This window comes from Molothrus aeneus, unplaced genomic scaffold (assembly GCF_037042795.1).
Source record: "Molothrus aeneus isolate 106 unplaced genomic scaffold, BPBGC_Maene_1.0 scaffold_35, whole genome shotgun sequence".
Lineage (NCBI taxonomy): Eukaryota > Metazoa > Chordata > Aves > Passeriformes > Icteridae > Molothrus > Molothrus aeneus.
The window spans coordinates 3611794-3626506 of NW_027099016.1; the positions used below are offsets into that span (position 1 = coordinate 3611794).

General features: G+C 47.5%; 1 pseudogene; it reads left to right on the plus strand.

Moving 5' to 3' along the window:
* Positions 1-14713, plus strand: part of LOC136570611 (uncharacterized) — a 708931-nt pseudogene that overhangs the window by 487060 nt on the left and 207158 nt on the right.

The following is a 14713-nucleotide window of genomic DNA, read 5'->3' on the forward strand; positions in this document are numbered from 1 at the left end:
GTGCCGCGCATTCTGATTGGTCGGGATCTGTTTTGGGGTGGGGACAGGAGGAACTGGGGTTACTTGAGGTTTATTTGGGTTTATTTAGGGTTCTTTTGGGGTTTATTTGGGGTTATTTATGGACTATTTGGGGTTTATCTTGGGGTTTACTTGGGTCATTTCTGTTTATTTAGGGTTATTTTGAAGTATTTCGGTTTGTTTGGGCTTATTTGGGTTTATTTGGGCTTATTTGGAATTATTTGAGGTTCGTTGGGTTTATCTTGGTGTATATGGCATTGTTTTAGGTGTAATTGAAATCATTTGGGGTTTAATGGGTTTATTTGGGTGGTTTTTTTGTTTTTTTGGGGTTATTTGGATTTGTTCGGGCTTATTTAGGGGATTTACGGTATTGTTTGGGTTTTTTGGGGGTTATTTGGGGTTTATTTCGAGTGCTTTGGGGTTTTTTGGGTTATTTGGGGTCATGTGGGGTCAAAAAATCCGGGAATGTTTCTCCTGCAAAAATATGGGAATTTTTCCATAAAAATCTGAGAGTTTTTCTCCAAAAACCTGGAAATGTTCCCTTAAAAATCCCGGAGGTTTCCCAGCCAATAGCGGCGCGCCCCGCCCCCATCCATCCAATCACCGCGCTTCATCTCCCAAAATAACGAATCACGGCGAACCCCGCCCCAAACCAACCAATCACCGGGCGTCTCTTCTCAGGAACACCGGCCTCCCTGTGCGCCGATCCAACCAATCACTGCACGCCTCCCCTCAGACACACCCGCCTCTCACATGCCGAACCAACCAATCACCGCAGGTCTCCCCGCAGCTACTCCCGCCTCTTTCGAGCAGAACCAACCAATCACCGTGCCAAATCTCCCCTCAATCTCCCCTCGCTAAAGCCCGCCTCCCCCACCCCTCTTCTGTCAATCACCACGCCCTCTACGAAAACAACCAATCACCGGGCGTCTCCTCCCAGCATTTCCCGCCCTCCCCGCGCCCTCTCCAGCCAATCAGAGCCGCGCCCGAAGCGGCGCCCCCTGACCCCGGGGCCGGGCATGGAGCGGGCGCCCCCTCCCCCCCCGCCGCCCCCCGACCCCCTCAGGGACCCCCGGGAGCCGCCCCGGGCTCGGGCGGGTCCTGCGGGAGGCGCTGGAGAGAGCGCGGGAGGCGCTGGGAGAGGACGGGGGCTCCGGGAGCTGCTGAGGAGGCGCAGGAACAGGTGAGGGGTCCTGGAGGGGTTGTGAGGGGAATTTGGGGAGGGGTCTTGAGGACGTTTGGGGGCCATTTGGGGAGGGTCTGGGGGGAACTTGAGTGGGTTTTAGCGGGGTCTCGGGGTGCTGTGGGGGCTTTGGGGGGGAATTTGAGGAGGAGTCCTCGGGGGCTGTCACGATCCGTCCTCACGGACGGGTTTCGTGATGGTTCGTGGATTTGATCTCAGGGTGCAAAAAGAACCGACACGGTACAAGGGGGTTTGCAATGATAATCGAAACAAATGCACCTTTATTGAATGACCACCGCAAAATGCGATAGAGGGATTAAGGGAGAGAAAAAGATAGAGGAAGAGAGAGACAAAAGAGAGAGAGAGAGAAAGAGGGGGATAGAGCTACCAAACGTAGAGACGAAGTCCTTTGGTCCAGTCCAGTCGAGGATCCGCCTGTTACGTTGGGGAGATCTCGAAGTCTCTGGCTAACTCAGAGGTTTTTATTATGATAACTCTATTGGAAATTGCCGGGGAGGGGGGAAACAGATACAATAAGGAATAGATGTAACAGGTAGTCCATGTTCTCAGCAGTAAACGAGAGCCATTGTGTTCTTGGTCCAGCAGTCACAACCTGCAGGCAAACATCTCGCTTTGGTCAGCTTGCCTCCCCCACACACCTGCCCCGGGCTGGGGGTTTCAGTCCCAGTCCTTGGAAGGAGCAGAGGGGCCTTTTCACATGGGGGTTTCATGTCTCAGTCCTTGATGGAGAGGCTCCTTACATCTCAGTCTGTCTGTCACGGTGGTTGTAAAACAGGTGAGGGTCTTCTGTGGGGGGACCACCCAGAACTCAGGAGAAGTCCAGCCAGGCTGAGAGGTGGGACAGCTCCCAAGGCTGTTGTTGCACAAAGGGCACGGTGCTTCCTTCTTCTTCTCATTGGGCTCAGTGTAGCACACAGCAAACAACACCCGTGCAAACAATGGCTTGGCAATGCTCTCAGGTCTCAGGCACATGACTTTCTCCTTTGGAGCCAGAGATTTAAGACAGGGGGGGTCTTCTCTTCAGTGGTCCCCCAGTGACGATCGTGAGGCAGATGAGGGAAATTCGGACAGACTCTCACACGGCCCCGTGACTCACGATTGTCTTGAAGGGATCTTCATCAGCAGAACTCTGGAGTGTCGCTGATGGGTCTGCAGAACTCGCCGTACGTTGGTAGTATAACCCGGAAAAATAGGTACAACAGAAAGAAAAGAAAAAGAGAGAGAGAGAAGGAAAAGAAAGGATAGGGAAAGGAGGGGAAAAAGGGGAACAATAAACAAGCATAATTAACATTGATTATCATAACAATTTTCACAAATGGTTGATTAATTAAAACACTATTACTTTTAAAAAATTTTCAAATGGTCAAAACAAATCACAAATAATCAAAAGCAAAAGCAATCAACAAATCATAATACAAGCATTAACTTTAAAAAATGATTTTCTTAAACAATTCACTAAAAATCGAAATTCTCACAAAATCATAAATGGAAATGAAGGATTATTCCAAAACACATTCTCTTCATTCATAATTGCCTTGTGTCAAAGGCTTGGGGATGTCCACAGTGCATAGGACATCAGCCAAGTTGTGTGCATTAACTATAGACGTCAATCTTGTCAGCTGTTTCATGCTCCAATTCATAACGAATGGGACTGCTGATAAAATAAAACCAAGCAGGATTGGTATCAAAAGGATAACAATGGGATGACACAGACTGCTCAGGACACCCGTGGCAGTAGGAGACCACCTAAAAGAGTATCCCACCCCCTGTGCTGGGCATCTTTCTCCACCCTTTCCATGACACGGGGTATCTGTCTCACATTGTGATGAACAGTCACCAGGGCTTTCTGTGCTTTTTTCTCAATCTTCTCAAGGATTTCAACTAAGTCTCAATGGAGCAGCAGTTGTCTTACCAAAGTGAGATCCATCCCAATAGGAGTAGGCATCAGTTTGTGAATCAGTGTGTAGTTGGATTGCAATGGGTAGTGAGAGGTAACTGGAGCTTCATAAGAGAAATCCCACTCTGTAATTTTGGTAAAGTTATAAGCACAGAAATTTGAAAGATTTTTAGTATCTCCTACCACGTTTTCTACGAATACAAAATGACAAGCAGTTCTAAGCATGCACATCTATTGCCCATGTATGTAAGGACTGTTTCAGAAGTCTTGTTAGGACAAATTTCAAAATGACAGATATTTTGCTCTGTGTCTAAACGAATGTCTTGAGCTATGATTGCATTGCTTTCACAGATGAGCCCTTGTTGTTCTCGGACAATACAAGATTCCAAATTAACAGTTTGCCATTTCTCACCAATTTGACGGGCCCATTCTCTATGGGATAGAGAACAGCTCCGCTGTAATTCAGTTCTAATGCTATAACAGGGAAAATCAAATGCTCTGAGGCATTGTGTATGGTTAACACAAAAGCTGTGGCTGTATTTGCAATGGGCTCATAGGTAAAATTCACCAGGTTCCACCAGGATTGGAATTTTCTTTCAAAGTCAGTGGCACTGTCCCAAATTATTTTCTGAATTTCAGTGGGAAAAGTGCCTTCTTCACCTTCTCTTATCATTGAGGCAGCGACTGACTGCATCCACAATTGTGCCTGGATACAGCTGAGAGCCAAAGAAACGTTGTTTTGTGTAGCACTAAGTGCATCAATTATCAATTTGTGATCATTTACATTTACTTTTTCCCAAGCCAACCACAAACAACCCCCCTTCCCAGACTGTGTACCTTTTTTCAGTATCTCTGAAACCACGGGAATAAAAACCAACAGGCTTTGTCAGACCCTCAGGACCCTGCTGCCGTATATGAACGGAAAGCTGTGAGGAGGCAAATCCGTATTCCAGCTGAAAGGGATCTGTGGGATGGACAGGGTCCAGTGCTTGGTGAGCTGTCACTTCAAAAATCAGTAATTGCAATGTTTCCTCCTGAAAAGAAGTCCAATCCCATTTTATTCTTTTTCTCAGCAAGACATAAAGGGGAACAAAAGGGTCATTCTGGTTACCGAGAGGTTTATCTGGTCTTTCTATAGGAGACATAGCTACTGTGGTTTTCTGAAGCAGAATTGCTGTAGGTTTAAGTGTTCCTGGAAGCCCTTGAATTAGAGCTCATATTTTCAGGCTTTACAGGTGATTGCATTGGTGACTCAAAACCAGGCATTAATTTCTTTTCATGCATCATTTGCAGGCAGCCGGCTTTGTGAATGTTTCCCAGAGGTGGCCGGGGGTACCGACCAAAGGGTCTCCCCTTTCCAAGGGGTGAAGCCCCCCTGCCCAATGAGCTGCACACTGAGCCAGGGACCATGGGGTGCGTCTGTCTGCCCTTGTTAAGAACACCCCATGTCCCCAGCACCCACCGGCTTCTTGTTCTGACAAAAGAATCTGATCTCCCTGGTGAGAGACACTTGGCAGATGTGTTCTGTTTCAGATTTGTGGGGGAGAAGCCCGTACTGCTTTGCAAGTTTTGTTAATTCAGTAGCAGTGTACGGGATTTCTTTAGTGATTATGTGCAGGTCAAGATCCTCATTATTGAAATTGCTGCATTCTGTTTTAATTAGAGGTTTTGTGCTACTGTAACAACAGTGTTCCCCACAATTTTTCATCAGAGCTAATTCTGTTTGAGGGTAATTTTGATAATGTGAGGAGTTTCCTTCTCCTTTGCCTCTTTTGAGGAATCAGCGTTCTGTGAGCTTTTACCATGCTCCTCTCTTAAGGCAGCTCATAATAAATTATTTTCATTTTTTTCTTCATCTAATTGTTTTTGCAAAACTTCAACTGCGTTTTCAAGGGAGTCTATTATAGCATTTTTCTCACTTCTTCGCTTAAAGCGAGTTTCTGTGGCTGCTCTGAGGCAGGCTCCCAAAACTGAGCAGAGAAGGGTTTTATTTTTGCCCAGTTTGACTTTTGCTTCACGTTGCAAAGAACATATTCTATCAATAACATTTTCTAAATTAAACCAATTGCAGTTTGCCCATTCTCCTCCTCCTGGAGAAGGTGTGACATTGTATTTTGCAAGCAGAGCATAAAATTCAGCATCACCTTTTGCACTGAGGTTTTGAGTCATTTTGAGAAGGGACCAAAACCACGACAGGGAGATGCAAACTTAAGTTACACAATCTCAAAGCCTTTGCTGTGTCCCCTTCACTTCCCTGGCTGGGTGAAGAGACTAAATCTGCCTGGGAGGTTCTATTTAGTTACCTCAAGTTGTCTCTTCCTTCCCAGACAGTCCCGATACACACACACACACACACATACACACACACACACACACACACACACACACACACACGCACAAAACAGTTTTTTTGTGAAGGGGCCAAAAACTACGACAGGGAAATACTGATTTAATTTACACAACCACACAGCTCTTGCTGTGTTTCCCCTCCCTTCCCTGGGTAGGTGAAGGGACAGATCTGCCTGGGAGGCCCTTGGTTAATTTCTTCAAGTTGCCCCTTCCTTCCCAGGCAGTGCAGATGCACACAAACACAACAGAAACAGTTCCCCCTTTTGCACTGAGGGATCTTTGGTGAAATTCTGGAGACAGAGCCCTCAACAGAGTATGGGGATTGCTTTTCACCTGGGAGACTGCACACAACCCTGCAAACCCCTCTGTCTGTCAGAATCCTGTCCATGACACCAATTTAATGTCATGATCCGTCCTTATGAACGGGGTTTGTGATGATTCTGATATGATCTCAGACTGCAAAACAACCCAACCTGGCACAGGTGATGTGCAGTAATTATCAAAAAACGAATGCACCTTTATTGAATGACCACAGCAAAATGCATTGGGGGGAATTGGGGAAAAGGGGAAGAATAAGAAAAAAGAGGGAGGAAGAGAAAAGAAGGTATAGAGGTACCAAACGTAGACAGACGAAATCCTTCAAAGTCTTCAGTTGATGGAGTTCCCCTGCTCACATCAGGGGAGATCTCAGAGATTCTGAGATCTCTGATCTCAGAATCTCTTTGAATCTCTTTGAATTCAAACTCCTATTATAGTCTTTTTAGATGGGGGAAGGGGGTGACTCTTGAAATCAAATCAAAAGTAGTAAAGAATAGTCTATTGTAATTTCTGGGGGGACAAAAAAAGGTATTGAAGAAGGGTACAAACAGTCCATGTTCCCAGCAGTGGGTGAGAGCCATTGTCTCCTTGGTCCAATGGCCACACCTGCAGGCAAACATCTGGCTTTGGTCAGCTCGCCTCCCCCACACACCTGCCCGGGCTGGGGGTTTCAGTCCCAGCCCTTGGGAGGAGGGGGAGCTTCTCCACATGGGGGTCTCATGTCTCAGTCCTTGAGGGAGAGGCTTCTCCCATCTCAGTCCGTCCCTCACGGTGGTTGTAAAGCAGATGTGGGGTCTTCTGTGGGGACCACCAAAGTAACCCCAGAAAAGTCCAGCCAGGCCGAGAGGTGGGGAAATTCCAGGGCCATTGTTGTGAAGGGGGTGCAAGGGAAGAAAAGGGCAAGGTGTCCCCCTTCTCCTTTTCACTAGGTTCAGTCTTCCATGGAAGCAAGCACACCTGCAAACAACAGCTTGGCAAGCCAAGGGCTTTGCTCAGGCCTCAGGCTCCTGGTGAACAACTCTCCAGAGCAAGACCAGGATTCCAACCAGGGTCTTTTTTCGGTGGTCCCAGTTTCTGTCCTTTTCACGACGATGGTGAGGCAGATGAGAGAAGCTTCGGACAGAGACTGACACCATCCTCAGCCACCCCCAGGGCAGTGCAGGCCAAGTCCAGGGACACTGCAGGGTCATGGGGACACTGCACAGGTGGCACCAGGGACATGGCACTGCCACCTGTCCAGTGGCACCAGTTCAATGCCAGTGTCCCTGTGCCACTGCCACCAGCCCTGTCCAGGTGTTCCCAGTTCCATCCCAGCGCCACCAGCCCAGTGTACCCAGTTCAATTCCAGTGCCACCAGTTCTGTCCCACTGTCACCACCCAAGTGCCACCACTTGATGTCACCAATGCAGTTTCAGCCCAGTGTCCCCAGTCCTGTCCCAGTGCTCCCAGTGCCACCACACCATTGTCCCCGTATCAATGTCACCAGCCCAGTGCCACCAGTTTCAGCCCAGTGTCTCCAGTCTCATCCCAGTGCCCCCACCCTGTCCCAGTGTCCCTGTCCCAATGTCACCAGGTGTGTCCCAGTGTCCCCATTCCAGTGTCACCAGTTGTGTCCCGGTGTCGCCAGTTCCACCCCAGTGCCACCAACCCAGTGTCCCCAGTCCCTTCCTAATGTCCGCACCCCAGTGTCCCCAGGGCTGTCCCAGTGCCACCACCCTGTGTCATCATTCCAGTGCCACCAACCTGGTGTCCCCGGTTCCATTCCAGTGTCACCAATCCAGTGCCACCAGTTCTGTCCCACTGTCACCAGTGTTTTGGGGGATCCCAGGTGGAGTTTGGAGGCTCCTGGGGGTTTTTGGGGGATCCTGGAAGGGTTTTGGGAGGTCTCAGGTGAGGTTTGGAGGTCCCAGGTGAGATTTCCAGGGATTTGGGGCTTCCCAGTTGAGAATTCCCAAAAATTTGGGGTTTCCCAGGTGAGAGCACAGGCCAGGGGCTCAGGGGGGCCGAGGGGGGAGGGCCTGGGGATGTTTTGGGGGGGTTCAATCAATGGGGGGTGGCCTGGGGGGTGCCGAGGGGGGGTCGTGGTGAGTGTGGGGGGGTCCCATGGATTTGATGCCTCAGGTTTTGGCTTTTCTCTTTTTCAGATTCTGTGCTGCTTTACTCTGTGGGTCTGAGCTTCATATTAAGGGATGCTGAGCTCTGTTCACAGAGCAGGGAGACAAAACAATTCCTGCCCTAGCTGGGAACCCAAGGACAAATAATCCAAACCTCAGGCCCAAGAGCATAAACAACGTGGACTGAAGAGAGAAAAACAAGAAGGATGGGACTTCATCAGCTAAAGGTATAATTGGACAATTAACTCCAATATGCAAATGGAGCAGAACTTATAAAAGTGACAGACCTCGTGACCGGTCGTCCATTTTGTGGCCATTTTGGTTCATCTTGGACGTAGCCCTGGCTGGGCTCTCGTTCTGCCCAAGGTGTATCCATGGAGGCCTTTTAACAAATGCCTGCTTTACTGTGTAACCGTGTCTGGCCTCTGTTCTAGGCCAGCCTTGTGCAGGCATCAGTTTGTGGCGAGCACGAAGGGAGCCGAGGCACCCGGGCAAGGCTGGAGCAGAGGCAGAGGAAGGTGCAGCTGCTGCCCCCAGCCCGCGGCACTGGCGGGGCCCAGGTGCGGTGCCGAGGGTGCGGGAGGCCGAGAAGCTCGGGAGGAGCGAGAGAGGCGTGAGCGGCTGCAGGGGCGCTGCGTTTATCGGGTGGGGGCGGTGGGAAGGGGCGTTTTGTGCTCGGGAGCGCAGCGGGTGCGGTGCTCGCTGCGCCCCAGGCTCGGGGAGGGCGGGCGCTGTGAGCAGCGGGGTTGGATTGCGGGGCTGGGCTTGGCCTGGGGCCGGCAGTGCTGGCGCAGGGGATCGTTCCCGCAGCGCCGCTCCGGAGCGCCGCGATTGGAATCTCGCTCTTTCTCTCGCTCGTTGGGTCTTTTAATTTCTACTCAGAACTGTTAAAATTCCGTGTGTATATTCTGCTGCGAGTGTTGTAGTGATAATATCCCGAGAAACAGTCCCCTGGGATTAGCACTGAGAAACTGGGGAGCCCTTACCGGGGGGAGCCTTGTTTTTCAAAGCCAAGCTTATTGGACTCTCAGAAAAGATCTGGCCGCGGTATGAACTAGAGGACAATCAGACGAGGCCCGAGTTTGGTAGTTGGGATAAGAGATTAATATCAAGTTTGATTTCCCGTAGACGCGAGGATAAATACTCGGGGTGCTCAGGTGAGCTGGAGTATGCGAGGCTCTTTCTGGTGTCAGCGTGTCAGCGGAGCCCCGCAGCAAAGCAAAAGGAAGAGCATCCCTTAGTCTGAAAGGGAAAAGGGGAGAAAAGGGGAAAAGAGCCAATAGTGGCAAACAAAAGTAAAACGAAGGAGGAAGAAGGCTTAGATGGAGTCGCTCCGGCCCCGAGGGTGGGGTCGGTCGGGTCCGGGCCAAGGCGCGCCCCCCCCGCCGCTGCCGCCGCCACCGCCGGCACGATCGGGGGGCGGGGGAGGCGCAGCTCAGCCGGGGCCCCGGGCAGGGAAGGAGGAGAAAGGCGAGCCTGGGCAGGCAGGGATGGCGCCGGCCCCGGCCAGGAGGAGGAGCCGGGGGCGGAGCCTCGCACCGGGAGAGGGGAGGGGATGGATGGCGGGCACAGCCCACGGCACCGCCCCGAGAGGAGGAGGAGGAGGAGCCGGGGGCGGAGCCTCGTACCGGGAGGGCGGAGAGGGCCCCGCCCATACGGGGAGGGGTCTCTCCGCTCCCAGCCCTGTCGGTTTCCATGGCAACCGTGAACGCCGGGGCGTGGCTTCGGGGGATGACGTCACCGGTGCCGGCGGACGCGCAGCCCGGGTTAAAAGACGCAGCAAATCCTGCGTGGGGCTTCCTGGGATCGGGGGTAGGCAAAATAGATTATATGGTACAACAGGGTCAGCCGAATCGGAGAGCTCCTGCTCAAGCAGCTCCGAGGAAGCTGAAATTGATGAACTCATTGCAGCCTTGAGCAAGCGAAGGAGGGGAAAGATCGTGAGAAAAGCCATCAAAGAGTGTAGCCCCATAGTGAAACGTACTAGATAAAAAAAGAGAAAATAACCGGTTTTACAAGCCCCACTACGACCAGCAGTTGGCAGCCAGGGGCCGATATATGTAAAGGTTCCATATTCCCTTGTGAAAAACATGGTTCACTTTCCTGTTAAAATCTAAAAATTTAATAAAGGACAATAAGAAACAGAGACAATAAAGCAAAGATTATGGGCCAGGTGCATCTTGGCACTAATCCAAGAGCACCCCTGCTAGTTTGGGAAACGCCCTTTTAATACTGTTTCTATTACATCAACCTGTTGCATATTCATACCCATCATCCAGTTTACATATTCCAGGAAGTGTTTAGCATGGCTCCTCCTCGGGTCTGCCTTTTTAGAGCATGTGTGTTTCTGGGCTGTGGTTTTGGTTCCCTCTCTTGATCACTTCCACTCTGGGCCTTGGTCCACACTTTCTTCAGGCGGCAGATGCTGATAGTTGGCATATCAATAGCAGGGTGCCCATGACATGTTCACTGGATGTTATCCTGACCAAACAGACAGTTCACTCCTAACTAGATCAGCTACCACTACTGCTAGGTCTAAGGTTTTGTTAATAGCAGAAATAAAAGCAAAGTTGTTTTAACATTGTACATACAACATTCATCTTAATATTTGTAAAAAACAAACCGTATAATATGCATTTATAACAATCCCTCCTCTTCCCTTTTTACAAATCATTTGGCTTGAGGAGTATTTCTTTTTTTCTATCCTCCATTATTTGCTTCCTTTTTTTCATAAATCATTTTTGCTTCTTCCAAGGGGTATTTCTTAATATTTTGTTTCTTTAATACCATAATTTTTTGTGCAGTCCCAAATGTAGTCAATTTTGGGTCTATAGGCATTGTTACTGAATCATTAAAACTGAAAATCAGGGACAAAGACTCTCTAACTAGTTAAAGTTAGAAAGTTGTATGTTTATTACGCCAGTGGGCAGCACAGGGGGAAGTTGTCCCCGAAATGTGTGACTGCACCATACAAGGATTTTTGCCTTCTATTTGTTTCCCAAAATAATACATATGCACAACCCCAGTACCTCCTATCCCCACTTTGTATTAAAATGAGGCTATTAGTCCTTCATGCGTGTGCAATTCTTCTCTTGAATTGGGTGGGTGTAGTGGTTTTGGTTTGCCAATTTCAGGTTTCCCAATTTTGAGATTTTCCCGGCCAACACACCAAAGAATGTGGCAGGTTCAGTGCCGGCCAATCACCAATACACTCACTTCCTGCTGTGAGATGGGATTAGGAGAAAGGCAAAGCAGGCTCAAAACTTTAAAAGTGTATAAAGAAAATGTTATTAAAAGTAACTAAAAAGAAAAAAAAGTAGTAAGAATCAAAACAAATCCTTCAGAACACTTCTCCTCCCCCCACAACCTTTTCTTTTCCACTGACAGTGTAAAGAAACCAAGCCTAAGATTTCCAGTCAGTTCACCACTTCCAAAGAAGTCTTTCTTCAGTTCACTGAGGGACAGAAGTCCCTCTTGTTAGGGTTATGGAGGCGTCTCCACAAGAGGAAAAGAACAGTTCTCTCGTGGTTCTCAATTTCATCACGAGTAGCAGCTGCCCGGGGAACCCTGCTACTGTGAAATCCTTCCCATTGCCACAAGCCTTCCCACTGCTCCTCGATGGGCCATGGCGACTTGTGGGGTATTGTTTTAATGATGACAAGTTCAAAGGCAAAAGTTCTCATTATCTATTTCTAAAATCATCTTCGTCCCTGGGAACAGAGATCTTCTTCTTCTCCTGGAAGCACAGGACTGCTCTTCTCTCTTCCCCTGTTCAAACTTCTCATGGGATCGCGGCTATTTCAACATCTGCTTATCCTAGCATGGAGGCTTTTGCTTGATATCAGTTTGAACACTTTCATCTCCCCATAGTTTCATGTGTTATAAGGAAAAAAGTCCTTTCTCCATAGCTTCCAGGAGGATTTCAGCTCCAAAAACAAGGCATCTCTTCCTCCCTCCCACCGACTAGAAAGGAGAGAGTTCCTGGGTTTTTTTGTCTTTAACATGTGTGTTTCCCAGAGGCGTCTCCAGCTTCTCAGTGGTTCAACAGACTGTCAGTTACACAAAAAGCTTTGCATCACTCCCCTGAATTTCCTCCCATTCGAAACCATGACAGTCGGTGTCTCGAATTGGGTCAGTGGTCCCAGGGATGAAGTCAGGAAGGTCTTCGTCAGGTCTCTGTGACCCTCTGGCACGATCCAAGGCTTTGGGATGGATTAACATGGAGTCCAGGTGCTGGGCATTGTTCTACTGGTTTCAGTATGTTCCTATAATGGTTCACTTGCTCCACTTCTTTCTACAAATGAACTCATAATATAACAATTAAATTTAGCTTAAGCATCTAATAATGATTAACCAATTGTTGGTGTATCTGACTTCAATATGAATTGGTTCAACCCTCAGCTAAAATCACAAATTTTTAAAATCGTGATTCAATCCCTACTCCTTCTTCAAGGTTGGTAAATTCTTTTACTAACATAGAGATTCTTCTTTATCTGGCCAACTTATGTAGTAGGTGTTTCTTAAAACCGTACCATCTGTTCTCAATATTGAAGTTAAAGCTGCTACTTGCCCCAACAGTCTCTAATTCTAAGTAAGTACTATAATAGACAAAATCAAACTTATACTAACTAAGAGAAGTAAAACAATAATTGGTTGAACTAAGACATTGAGCAAGTCAGTTTCCATTGGAGACTACTCAAAAAGCACATCCCACTGATGATGGGATGGGCCTTCTTCCAATCTTTTAAATACTTTCTGTATAGTCTCTGTGGGCATGGTGTATTGTAATCAAAGTTCTTTTTCTTGTATCTTTAACTTCTTTAAGAATTTTCTTTAATTCATAATGTTTGAACAATTGGCTAACCAAAGTTAAGTTCATCCCTATAGGCAGGCACAGGCAATATTTCTTGGACAGTGATCAAATTTGCCTTTATATGTTGGTATGATACGACAGGTGCCTGATAGGAAAAAGCACATCCTTTGATTTTGACAAAGTTACAAATGCACAAGTTAAACTGAGTTTCCTTCACAGTGATCTCATCTGCTATTATAGTGGGACATGCTGTTCTGAGGCAGATACAACCTTGTCTTGTATACACAAGCAAGATTGTCTGGTTAATGGGATGCATTTCAAAGTGATAAATACTTTGCTCTGTATCTAAGTCTAAACTCAGAGCAATTAAGCATTTGTCACAGTATTTAGGATTCTTGATGAGATTCATGAAATCTATCTTGGACAAACACAGATTTACATCCCCAAACACTTCTTCTTTCTTACACAGTTGCATTTGTAATTTTTAGCATTTGACCCAGAGACTTAGGGGAGTTAAAATCATAGGCTTTCCCTTGGCACTTATATACTAGTCACACGATTTGGAAGTGGTGCTGTATTAGCTGTGGTTATAGCAATAATCATAAATGCCACAACTCTTTAAGCTACACCTACTTGATTATCTATTACAGCTACAAATCTTTCTGTTCTTTGGGGGATTATTACACTGTGCTTATCATTTTACTCACACTCTATTTATTTCCTTGAGAAAGTTTTAATTTCAGTTTGTTGTTACCCAGTGTAACTTTCTAAAGTCCTTCAGGAGCCTTCTTCACTCGGGAATGATGCATCTAGGTGCTTTGTTCCTTAATCTTGATTGCAGTAAAGGTGGTGAGGAGCACTTGGAATGGTCCCTCCCACTGTGGTTCCAGAGTCTTCTCTGCAAAAGACTTATATACATAATTCCCAGGCTGTGCATTATGTACTGGTTCATAACAATGCTTTGGTTACCTCCTGTGCTTTGGCAGTTCTAGTAGGGAAAGCTTCTGGCCACCCTGAAAAGGTGTCTGTTAACACCAATAGGTATCGATACCCCCCTCTCCTGGGCAGTTCTGAAAAATCAATTTGCCATTGTTGCCCAGGTTCATATCCTCTCTTAATTTGTTCGAGCTTTGGTTTAGGAATATTTTTGGGATTAGTTTAGAGGCAAAGGCTACATTGGCGAGTCACCTGAATCACTGCACTTTGCAAGTTTCTGGCTTCTAGGATTGTATTTTTCAAGTGATTATACAAGGCGTCTATTCCCCAATGTGTTTTCTCATGTTCATCTTTCACTATGACCATAGCATCTAAGAGGGGATCACAGGCCTTCCTTTCCCTTCATCTGCAACAGCCCACCCCTCTTGATTATAACTCCCATTTTCTTCCTCAATAAGCCTTTTTTCTTTTTTACTGTTCTTTGGCTTACTTTCCTTAGAAATTTGTCCATCTGAGATTGAGACTGCCTCAACTGTCTCAACAATTACCTCAGGTTTAGCTGCTTCTTTTGCCTCTCTGTCTGCCAGCTCATTCCTTTCCTCCAATCCAGAGCTCACTTTTTGGTGTGCCTTGATGTGCATGATGGTTACCTTTTCAGGTAGCTGGATTGTCTCCGACAGTTTTATTATTTCCTGTGCATGTTTAATGCTTTTTCCTTGTGAGTTCAGCAGTCCTCTTTCCATCCTGATGGCTCCATGTGCATGGACTACCTCAAATGCATACCTTGAATCTGTGTAAATACTGATTTTCTTACCTTTTGCCAGCTCTAAAGCCCAGGTTAAGGCAATTACTCCAGCCTCCTGTGCCAAGGTGTTGGTTGGTAATGATCCAGACTCTATTACCTCTTGGCTTGCCTTTTTCTGCTGATGATGCAGCTGCTTCCATCAGTGAACCAGGTCTCAGTGTCCTCAAGAGGGGTGTCCTTCAGATCTGGGTCTCTGGAGTAGGTAGCTTTGATAGTCCCCAGGCAGTCATGGATCACCATTTCTCCCATGCTATCACTG